The sequence below is a fragment of the Notamacropus eugenii genome, chromosome 2, assembly GCF_028372415.1.
Source record: "Notamacropus eugenii isolate mMacEug1 chromosome 2, mMacEug1.pri_v2, whole genome shotgun sequence".
Lineage (NCBI taxonomy): Eukaryota > Metazoa > Chordata > Mammalia > Diprotodontia > Macropodidae > Notamacropus > Notamacropus eugenii.
Window position 1 is genome coordinate 200,526,823 of NC_092873.1, and position 12,112 is coordinate 200,538,934.

General features: G+C 34.8%; 1 protein-coding gene across 4 annotated transcripts in view; it reads right to left on the reverse strand.

Annotated features, from left to right (window-relative positions):
- CEP85L (centrosomal protein 85 like) overlaps positions 1-12,112 on the reverse strand; it is a 205,696-nt gene that overhangs the window by 144,920 nt on the left and 48,664 nt on the right. Inside the window, exon 1 of one of the 4 annotated variants that reach the window (XM_072643148.1) lies at positions 8,632-8,841. The exons of the other annotated variants lie outside the window; for them this stretch is intronic. The gene's annotated coding sequence lies outside the window, so the exon portion shown is untranslated. Of the gene's footprint in view, positions 1-8,631; positions 8,842-12,112 lie in introns of those variants that run through there. 4 annotated transcript variants of the gene reach the window in all.

The following is a 12,112-nucleotide window of genomic DNA, read 5'->3' on the forward strand; positions in this document are numbered from 1 at the left end:
AGCATTACTGTGCTGTAAGAAATGATGAGCAGGATGCTTTCAGAAAAACCTGGAAAGGCTTACATGAACTGATGTCAAGAGAAGTGAGGAGAACCAGGACGACATTGTACACAGTAACAGCAATACTGTATGATGATCAACTGTGAATAAACTTAGCTAATCTCAGCAATACAATGATCTAAGACAATTCCAAAGGATTCATGATGAAGAATGATATTTACCTCCAGGGAAAGAACTGATGGAATCTCAATGCACATTGAAGCATACTATTTTCCACTTTTTTTAGTTTTTTTTTTTTTTTGCTGTGTTTTCTTTTGCAACATGACCAATATGAAAGTGTTTTGTTATGACTGCACATGTAGAACCTATATCAAATTGTCTGCCACCTGGGGGAGGGAATAAGAGGGGAGATAATGTTTTTTTTTTTAAATGAATGTTAAAAATTGTTTTTACATAAAATTGGGGAAAAAATATTATTTAAAAAAAACACCCTGTCTAAAATGGAAAGCTTAAGTCACTGTAAATAGGACAAATACTAAGACCAGCTTAGGGCTGTTATCATTCAGATGGAGAAATTTCAGGACCAGGGTACCGTGAGGTTATGAACACTGTCCTGTGATTACAGAGAACTGGAATGACCTAACAATGTGAACTTAAGACTTGGGTGCTGGGGAAGTGGAGGGCGCAGAAGGGGAGGGGTTTCCTAACCCTAGGAGATGGAAGCCAGCATAGTTATGAAGGTGACTGAGACCAAACAGAGCCAATCACCATCACCACCCACTACCACAACCACTTCCATCAAAAAAAAAAAAAGTACAGAACGAGGCAGACCCTGGAACCAAAGCCCCAATTCAGGAACAAAAGCTAGAGAGATGAATCATTCCAAGAATCACCAACCAGTATCCAAGATCACCAGAAAGATTAGCTGATAACTACAAGCAGAAACTCAAAGGCAAGCACTGATTTTTCACAAGGACTACATACATATCTAGAACAAATAAAGCAAGAGGAAAAAAATTAAAAGCTCTAGAGAAAAGAACTAAAAGGAGAATAGTTTAGAAAAGAAAGTGGTAAACATTATTTAGAAAATGGACTCCCTAAAACTTAGAAGAAACCACAGAAAACAATGATTCCATGGAACAGCAAAAAATTAAAAGACTTGAAAAAAACAAAACATATAAATTGATGTTTTTAAAAAACATGAAAAACAGGTCAAGGAGAAATAATTTTAAAATCATTGGACTCCCTGAAAATCATGATTAAAAAAACAATCATGATAAAAAAAGATACTATATATTTCAAAAAACCATAATGAAACTCCCCAGATTTGAACTAGAGGACCAAGTAAGAAATATAAATAATCCACTGCTTACCTCCTGAAAGGAGTCCCAAAAGGAAGTCTCTGGAATGTCATATCCAAAATGGAGAGCTCCCATGTCAAAGAGAAAATACTACAAGCATTCAGAAAGAAATGGTTCAAGTACCAAGGGACCACAGTTAGCATTACACTAGACCTGACAGCTACTATTAAATGAGAAGAGAGCTTAGAATACAATATTCCAAGAGTCAACTAAGATAAGACTTACAACTAAGAATAACTTACCCTATAAATCTGAGTATAATCCAAGGTGGGGAAAAATCAAACCTTTAATGAGATAACAATTAAGTATTTCTGAAGCAAAAAATAGGGCTGAGTAAAGAATCTTGAAATAAAACATGAGTCTAAAGAAACCTAGACAAGTAAAATTATTTAAGCAATTAAAAACTGCATATGAGGATGTAATGCTAGAATTCAAATGGAGGGAAAGAAAAAAATGCCCACTTTAGAACCTTAATGTCTTGAAAGGGTATTGGATAAGTTAAACAAGAAAAACAAAGGATCTCTAGGGGAGGACTGGTTCTATTTTTAAAATTAAAAAGGGAAAAGAGAAAGAACAGTAAGAGGAATATATTAGCATAAAAAAGGAAGAAGGGGATAGAATTTATGATTTCTTACGACTGGGATAAGTAGGAAGAAGAGTTTACAAACATGGAAAAAGGCATGTGAGGAATGGACATAAGAAGGAATGATAGACAAATGAGACTGTTTTGAAAGTAATATGTAAAATTTATCATACGCTTTTTTTAAAAAACAGATACTAAAAGGAGATTTATAGTTTCATATATTTTTTGTAATCTTGCTATATGTATAACAATGCTTTTTGGGGGGGTTTAAAGTTTAAATCAAAGTTTCAAATTTTTTCTAATGCTTCAATTTTCTAAAAAAGACAAATGGACCCAAAAGGAGGAGGAAAATGACAGGATGCTCTGTTAATATGTTGCATGTTAATTTTCACTATTTTCTTAAGCACTCTCTTTAAGGCAGAAGCTAGTTTATATATCCTCCATTTTGGGAAATCACATCTTGGGTGGAGGGGAGTACAAGAAAAGCAATCAACACCATTACTAAAGGAGTCTTAATTTTATAAAAGATTTCACTCAAAAACCAAGAGGTCTCTCTTAATTGTCCAGCAGAACTCTGATGTTAATTTATAGATCACTGATTACTTGATAGTTCTCCGACTTTCTCTGAGGACGAAGAAAATTAATATGAGAATTTAAGATAAAATAACATGGCTAGATTTAAATTTTTTTAAAATAACTACTGAATAAAGTTGAGGCTCACTACATAGTTTTCAAGTACTGTCAATGATTATAGCAAATCAAATATATCAAATGGAGACATCTATTTCTCTATTTCCATTGAAGAAAGAGGAAATGGATTTAAAATTGAAGGGAAAGGCGGAGAAGTAACTATCAAAAAGTAGTTTCCAAAATGTGAACTAAAACATATAGTATCTCAATCAACAATCAATAAATAAAAATAAATTAACCTTTATTAACCATCTACTATCTGCCAGGCACCGTGCTAAGGAACACTAAAAGAGGCAAAAGACAGTCCCTATGCTCAAGGAGCTTACAATCTAATGGTGGAGACAACATGGAGAGAGGCATTATTGCTTAATGAGTAGGTGAGTCCTTGGACTCAAGCAGATCTGGGTTCAAGTCCTGCTTCTGACACATAACAGCTATGACCATGGACCACTTAAATTCTCAGATGTCCCAAGAAACTATCTAAGATTTTAAGTTATACCAGCACTGACGATGGGAGGGAGTTCCTAATGATGGGGTGCTTGGGTGCATGTGCTTGGACCCCAATTCATTTCTCTTTAAAATCATATTTCTCCCTAGCCTCAAAACACTATCCCAGGCAATTTTCTCCCTAGCCCAAGGACACAGCCTGCCCCAGCAACAACCGTTATCTCCCTTCCTGATACATCAGGCAGCTGTACCTATAGAACTTATTAGTCTGAACCAGCTGCGTAATGGCTGAAGGGGCTATACTGGGTCATAACGACAATTACTACTCACTGACCAATCCTATGTATCCTAGACTTAGACATACATATACTCCCTTACATTTACTTTGTCTAACAAGACATTGATGAGAGCAGCCTGGGTATTTCTCAGTCAGCCCTCATCATTACTTGACTTAGTGATGTTTCAGGCCTAAACCCACACCTCCATGTAGCTCCCCCTTGGGCTATTTCCCAATGAACTCTGGGAAAATACCTGTGCAGTAGATACCAAAAGTGCATGTTCCTTTAAGAACTAACCACTCCCTAGTCCTGCCCTGAATCACTTACTGAGCGTATTTGACACATGCTTCACTACAGAATATACTATATAAACTTTACCTGTACCCCTCTAAGGTTGCAGGTTCCCTAAGAACTCTTGCCCCAGTGTAATAAATCTTTACTTTGACCTCAACAATGCTTGAGTCCATGAATTCTTCTCCAGAGGGCCCATGCAGGGAATTCCAGGCTTGGAGTTCCTGTACCCTCCCTTCCAGCCCTCATGACTTACAGTTTGAGCACCTGTGGCTACAAGTGTCCACATTCACATGCTTCATTTTTCTCCTTTTCATCTCTTACTTACACTTAATCATAAAAATTCTCTCTGGCAAACATCTGTCATACAATTCTGACCCCATTATTCTCTCTCAGTCACATGTACAATCTCCCAGTCTTGCAGCAACTCTTTCTACTTAAACCTTCACAACTTACTATCCCTACTGGCCTAAATAATAGCTGCCTAGCATTCATTTAAAAAAGAATATCTAAAAACATATTTTCTAAACAGAAAGATGTGAAATATGAGGGAAGAGTATAAAAAACACTAGAACAGGAAGAGGATGGGAGGGAAAGCAAAGAAAAAGAGGAGAAAGCATGCCAGCCCATGCTTGTGTACTTCCAACATAGAACCTAAAGCCGAGAGAGAGACAGAGACAGAGAGAGTCAGAGACACAGAGACAGAGACAGAGAGAGACAAAGAGAGAGAGAGAGAGAGAGAGAGAGAGAGAGAGAGAGAGAGAGAGAGAGAGAGAGAGAGAGAGAGAGAGAGAGAGCATGCTCTTATTTAGGCATAAGCAGTAATAGTGCCTTCTCCAGGACTACTGTAATTAGGGGAATGACGACTAGGGTAAGAGCCAGAAGGGAGGTCATGTTCTAGCCAGGAGGTAGCTGCCAGGAAAGAAAAAATATCAGGTTATCCTATTCTAGTTCATGAATAAGAAATTTAGCTACTTGGTAGCAAGGGCAAAGAGTATTGATTCAACTAGGATAAAGTTACCAACATCAAGCCAACAAGTACACTTACAGAAACAAAAACCCCATATTTTGTTCATTGTAATCACTATGTAGACAGCTATTAGATCAGCCTAAGCCTTTCACATCCATATTTATGGATTTATGAAAATTTACCTGCCCTCCCCCAACAAATACAGGAAGTAGAGAGCTATAGCATCACACTCAAATAGAAAGGGGGCCACTATACCATATATAAGGATGCCTAGAGGCTATATTTCTATTTATTTTGTTACATATTTCCCAACTACATTTTAATCTGGTTCTGGCTGCACTCCAGAGTGTTGTAGGCCTCACAGTGTCAAACTCAAACTGCAGGCGTGCATGCCGATTTAGAAAATCACAAATTAACATCTTCTATGTTGTACTGTTATTTTGTTTTTGCGCTTGGGAGTTTTGCAGACTCCGCACAAGTGTGACACCTCTGACACAGAAATATCATTTCCCTCAATAGAATGTGAGCTTCTATCTTGCTTTTTTATTGTATCCACGGTACTTGGAGCTTTTTTGCTTTATTCATTCAGTCAGTCATTCATTCACTTCCTACTACAAGTAAATAAACGGCCAAAGAAGAGATAAAAAGAACAATCTTCAGCCTTAATTCCAATGTTCTCAATTTCATGGGAAGAAACTTGACAATTCAATGAAAATCTTAAAACAAGATATATTAAATCTGGGATAAAGACTACTTTAGCTAAAAACAACACAACAAAATTTCATTACATTTATAAGACAGTTTGTTTACCTATTCCCCAACTGATAGACAATTACTTTGTTTCTAGCTCTTTGCTACCACAAAAAGTATAGCTATTTAAATATTTTGTTGTATATAAAACCTTTCTTTTTGTCAACGACCTCCTTGAAGTATATGTTAGCAAAGGAATTTCTGAGTCAAAGGTTATGGACATTTTTAGCCACTATTTGCACAATTTCTAAATGCTTATTCTAATTCACATATCTAATACAATCTATTAATGTGCAAGTTTTTTATATCACCTCCAACATTTATAATTTCCATTTTCTGTCGATGTGTGTCAAGTTGCTTGCTGTATGGTGAAATTGTTCTGATTTACATTTACTATTGGAATATTCCTTCACATGGCTGTTAATAAGATTGCAATTCTTCCTTGGAGAACTATTTGTTCTTATTCTTTGATTACTTCTCTACTGGGGAATAACTTCTGGACTTAAATATTTCTGTCTGTTACCTGCATTCCTTGGATAAAAACCATTATCTGAGAAATTTGATATAGATTTCCCCCCCAATCAGACACTTCCTAGATTTTTATCCTAGATGCAATCATTTTATTTATGCAAAACTTTTCAATTTCATGTGATCAAAAATGTTTTATCATTTTTAAATGTATTTATCCCTTATTTGGTTAGAAATTCATCTTCAACACATAACTATGAAAAGTAATGGAATATTACTATGCTATAAGAAAAAAATATAACGAATACAGAGAACTATGGAGACTTATATGAGCAATTAGATAATGAGGTAAGCAGAACCAAGAAAACAAATTCATAATAACCACAACAATACAAATGAAAAAACACCACCAACGATCAGAAATTGGCGATACTAAATTACAAAGTACAAGGCTTGGCTTCAATGAGAAGATTTAAGATATCTCCCCTTACTCCTTTAAAGAGATCTTGGAAAAAGAAGGAAATGCATGAGTATATGTTACAGATATTTTCATACCTTTTCATTGTATTCATCTGTTTTGCTGAATTTAAAAAAAAAAAAAGTCTTCATAAAAAGGAATGGCTCTCTTGAAGGGGAACGTGGGGAAATCTAGGTCATATGAAAAAATATACAGATAGATACACAGATAAAGATAAATATATTTTATAAGTACTACTCAAAAGGAATGAAGCAAAGGCTTAACTTTTACAGTAAGAGTACAGTCAACAGGTTCACTGTAATGACTAATTCTTATTACTCACAAAATCAAAGATCCAGTACTTCGGAAGAGACCTCAGAGTCTGTCTATTCCAACTCTCTCATTAGGAGTTCAAGTGACTTGCCCAAAGTCACAGAGGAAGAAGTAAATTATCAGAGTTGGCATCTGAATCCAGGTCCTCTTATTTGAATGCCAGTGCTTTCTACTTTTATTAGGCAGATTCTTAAATGAAAACAGACTAACATGTTTAAGTCCCATCAGACAAATCTAGTATATTCGTACAACAAAATTACAAACAAACAAACAAAAAAAAACCTGTTCAATGAAAGTAAGCAATAGATACATGGGCAAAATTCTTACCCTCACCTCACACAAGGGAGCATAAAAAAGTAAAGCAAACTGTAACAAATTATGGTATACGAACAGGAAACAATTTTTAAATTTTTATCGATATTCTTTGTATCATCTATAGTTCTATATATATATATATATATATATATATATATATATACACATATATATATATATACATATACTACCTCTACCCCACAGCCATTTTTAATAATAAATAAAAAAGAGAAGAAAAATATAGTTCAATAAAACACCAAAAAAGAGTCTTACCATCATAGTCACTCATAGTTCCCTACCTCTGTAAAGGAAGAGATGAAGAGGAGAGAGAAAAAGTACAGATGTTTTCTCAGATCTTTTCTTTGGGGCCAAACTGTTTCTGTTGTTGTCTGTCCTTCAGGAAGGTGATTATCATGACTTGCAAGTGAACTGGATTTAAAGTGAGACAAGACTGCAAATTCACTAGCCTCACTCTCTCCTCAAGAGCCATCTGAGTGTGGTGTCAAGGTACAGATCAGGACCACTGGAGATGGTCTTAGATGCGGCCAAAAACTCAATTTTATCATTCAGGTTTTTTGGGGTATTTGTTTTCATTGTCATCATTGTGCACATTATTTTACTGATTCTGCTGACTTAACTCTGTATCAGATCATATAAAGATGTCATCTGATGTTCTCTGCATTAAATAATACACATCATTTATTGCCAGATGAGAAGAGTGAGGGGAATAGAACATTACGGCTGCATAATTGACAATGAATTTATATTTATATTTTGACAGAAAGCATGGATAGACATGAACTGATACAGACAAACTGGCAGAATAAAAAAAATTCAGTGAATACAAAGTAGAAAGAATTTGTTTTTTAAAAAGTAATCTGAAAGCGGTATTATTATAATGACCAAGCTATATCCTGAAGACAACAGGACAAAAATGTATCTCCCTCCATGCTTTGCAAAGACTGGGGACTATGGATATGGAACACTGCATATTTAAACTCAACTGATATACTGGTTAATACCACTGAATTTTTTTTCTTCTTTCTTTCTTATCTTTATTACAAGAGATGACGAGGAGGGGGAAAGGATGCAGAAATGAATGTCATGTTAAAAATAAAATAAAAAATTTTACATGTCCAGGTTCAGAGTTCAGATATGTAAAAGAGTTCAAATGCATTCATAAAACATTTCTTCTTAAAATCATTCTCCATTCCTCAAATTAAAGTGACCCCTCTAAAACAAATTTTAATATCACATGGTTTTAAAGTTGTATCTTGCCAAGTATAAATTATGAAAAGCATTTAACTGTAATCAGAATAACAACAATAAAGAAATGATAAGTTTGTCATGATTTTAAGTATTCTTTATATTCATATTTTTTAATCTTAATATGTCTTACATATTTCTCACTTTCGCTATACAGAGGGATCCTTAACTTGAGATTCATAAACTTTTAGTGCTTAGTTTTATAATTGTATTTCAATAGAACTGGTTTCCTTTGTAACCCTATAGATTTTATTTTATGCATTTAAAAGTGTCCATAGGCTTCACCAGACTGCCAAAGGACTCCAAAAAATGTTAAGAACCTCTAGTCTTTAGTGAAATCATAATCAGGAAAATTACCACACTGTATGATTTTCCTGTACCTTTATATTCACAATATACTAATAAAAGAGACATCAACTCACCATTTATTGCCTTGTTTCAACAGATTCACATACCTTCCATTATTCAAGCCAAGAAAGTTGCTGAATTCCAATTACTAATAGCTTTTCCAGAATAGGATGGACTTTGACACCCACTACCCCCACCCCCTAACCCCCACCATGAAAGAACATATGCAATTATCCCTGCTTAGGCTAAACTAAGTTACACTTTATTGTTACCATAGCACCTTTGGGCCCCTCTAATTTAGAACCATAGCAGAGGAGCTTATTCTATGATGTAATCACTCTAGTTATCACTTCTGTAATTATGATATCACTACACTGCTTACATTTATACATCAACTAGATAGACATTAAGAAAAAACTGGTGGATTTAAAAACTGGGTGCTAGTAAGTCAATCATAGTACTTGGCTTCAAATCAGTTTTTTTGTACCATATTATTTTGGCCCTCTTGGAACAGATGTTAGATCTTGAAACAGTTTTAGTATTAGAGTAAAGTGGTCATTTAAGAGATTAAATAACTAAAGTTGGTTATGTAATTAAAGTCATAAATTAAATGTAATCTCTTCAGAAAGTACCTGCATAGCAGTGGAAGGGGCACTGAAATGAGAGGAGATGGTTCTTCCTTTAATCCTACTTATCGTTATAAAAACATATAGACCAAAATTTAAGATAATTCAAACTTAAAATGAAAGGATTCCTTTTTTGAAAGGTTACATATTTGCTTTCATAACTTTAAAAAGTTGACATAAAATACAGCAATTACCAAGTACTTTCAGTAACAAAAAGAATAATTTTAAACTCTTACTTATTAGGAAAAGGTACTGAATGTATATATATCTATGGCCCTATGGTTTCATTAATATAGGTAAGTACGCAGTAGGGAAACTTCCTCTACCAATGCAGGTCTGCTCCTTCTCTGAAAGTCTTGCTGAGTTGTCTGGCATACTAGAAAACTAACTGACCTGCCCAGGGCCTCAGAGCCAATATATGTCAGTGGTCATACTCTTCCCAAGGTCATCCTGGCTACAGAGCTAATCCACCAGGCAACACACCCCATTTCTTTTAAATAACAGAATATTAAAGAACAAAGCTACTGCATATATAGATAACCACTCCTTGAAAGCACAGAGATGAAAACTGTACAAATTACTTACTGATTTCAACAAAGACATAATTTACTGAAAATGCCAAGTATTCAGCCCTATGCAGCTTCCTCCAGTTTCCAAAATAGTAGTGACATAATGGCAGAAAGGGGGCAGACAGTGCTAAGAATTGCATATTTCTTAGACTATCTACCAAAAGCCAGTCCCAACATGTACTTTCTGTACAATGACAACAAGCCAAAATATCACCAGAAGAATTAAATCACATTCACTGACATCCTTACTCTAAGGAAAACCATAAGATAAAGAAGTTGCAAGTAAGTAGAATATGTCACAGGTTTTCCCATAAGAAGAGAATAAAGGAGTTTCATAATTACTCAAATGTGCAAAAAAAAAAAAAAGCAAGGCCTTACATTTATATATATACATATAATGAATATCACCAAGTTTTTAAAAAACCAAAGATGAGAACATGTTAGACACATATTAGAAAAGAATTTGTCTTAACTTAAAACTGGCTACAGATGTAGCACTCATTCAGAATCTGTGGTCTCTGTACAGTCAGATCAAAGGTCAAAGTAAATACCAAATTAGAAGAAACTTGAAAGATACTGCATGGAAATACTATAGCTTTAAAAAGACCTGTTTAAACAAAACTATCAATTCAAAAAAAAGACAAAAGGACAAAAGTAGAGACATTGACTCTCTCCTTTTCTTTAGATTGTTTAACACAACAAGGAGACTGAAAAGGCAATGTTAGTTAACTAAAATACATGATGATCTTGACAACCAGAAGAATATGGCAGCCAAGGAAAACACCAATCCAAAGTACAACCGCATTTATAAAACACTATCCAAAGAACAACATAAGACTACTGGCAGTTATTTTTCCACAAAACACTGAAAAGCAGTAGGGATGGAAATGAGCCTTCTAAGAACTTATAATAAAATATAATGAAGCCAGATCATAGGCTCTACTGGAGATTATTTCTAAATAAAACTGGAAGCAGGACAACAGACAAGAAAGAGATTTGCAGTATTTTATTCCACTCTACTCTTACATTTTGATTATGGAACCACTTCATTAGGTCTTTATTGTCATGACATAGAATGGACTACTATGTGAAGAAACAGCAAAAGCAATTAATAAAAAGGAAACACTGCTGGATCTAACTCAATACACAAAGAATTAAAACATTTACATGAAATAAGCTACACATTGGAAACACCAAAACAAAAGTCAGACAAGTCACTAGCACTCAAGGAGCTTATTCTATTCCTGTTAGAGGTTACATAATTTTCAAGGTACTCAGGGACCGATTTCCAACATCCCCGAGAGAAAAATTCTAAAAGAAAGGAAAAAATAATGGATACCACTTTTACCAAAATAACACACGCAAAAAAAAAAAACACAGAACATTAGCTACCACCTACACAAATGGCTACTTTCTCATTTCTTTAAAATTGCTTTGCGAAAGGTATATGCAATATATCTAGCTTGTCCTTAATGAAAATTAGGAATGAAATGGACAGGCTCTTCAAGATATTACACAACTAATAGGACTATAAATAACAGCTCACTGTCAACCGATTTTGTGAAACAATCTGACAAACAAAATGCAGCCTTGAAAGTTCTCAGACAAGATTCCTTCCCAGAAATCAGTCAGTCATTAAATCAGTCAAAAAAATGTTTATTAAATACCTACTAGGTGCTAGGGAGGGCTAAGCCGTGGGGATACAAAAAGAGACAAAAAACAGCCCCTACCCTTAAGAAACTCACAATCTAATAAGGATAGAAAATAAGCAAACAAATTCACACAAACAAGCTATACAAGATAAATAGGAAGTAACAGAGAGAAGGTACTAGAATTAAGAAGGGTTAGGAAAGGCTTCCAGTAGAAGATGGGGTTTTAATTGGGACTTAAAGGAAGCCAATAGGTAGGTATGAGGAGGAAGAGTATTCCAGGCATGAAGGATAGATACGCTTTGTGGCACTTATTGTTAGAAGGGGTGATCTGGATGAGGATCTAGCAAAAGAGAACTCACATAATATGAAATTAGAGAAAATAATTACAAATCCAACAACAGAGGTAACTGTTCAATGATCCAATAAGGATTGGCACCAGCTGAAGTGTAAAACAAAGAGAGAAAGAAAAAACAAATACTCATTTAAGGTGTACATCAGTATTTTGGAAGACGGTTCTCTCTGAAAACAAATAACAAACTCAACCTGTGAGTAGACCAACATTCCTGAATGGGGACCCAACCAGTCGGGTAACTCAGCTCATCCTCTCATCTCCCTCTCCCTCTCTCTCCTCTCCAAAGGAAAGTATATTTTTGATGTTCAGAAGGTTAACTTGGGGTTTAACTGTCTAGATTTCTTTTTCTTTCTTTT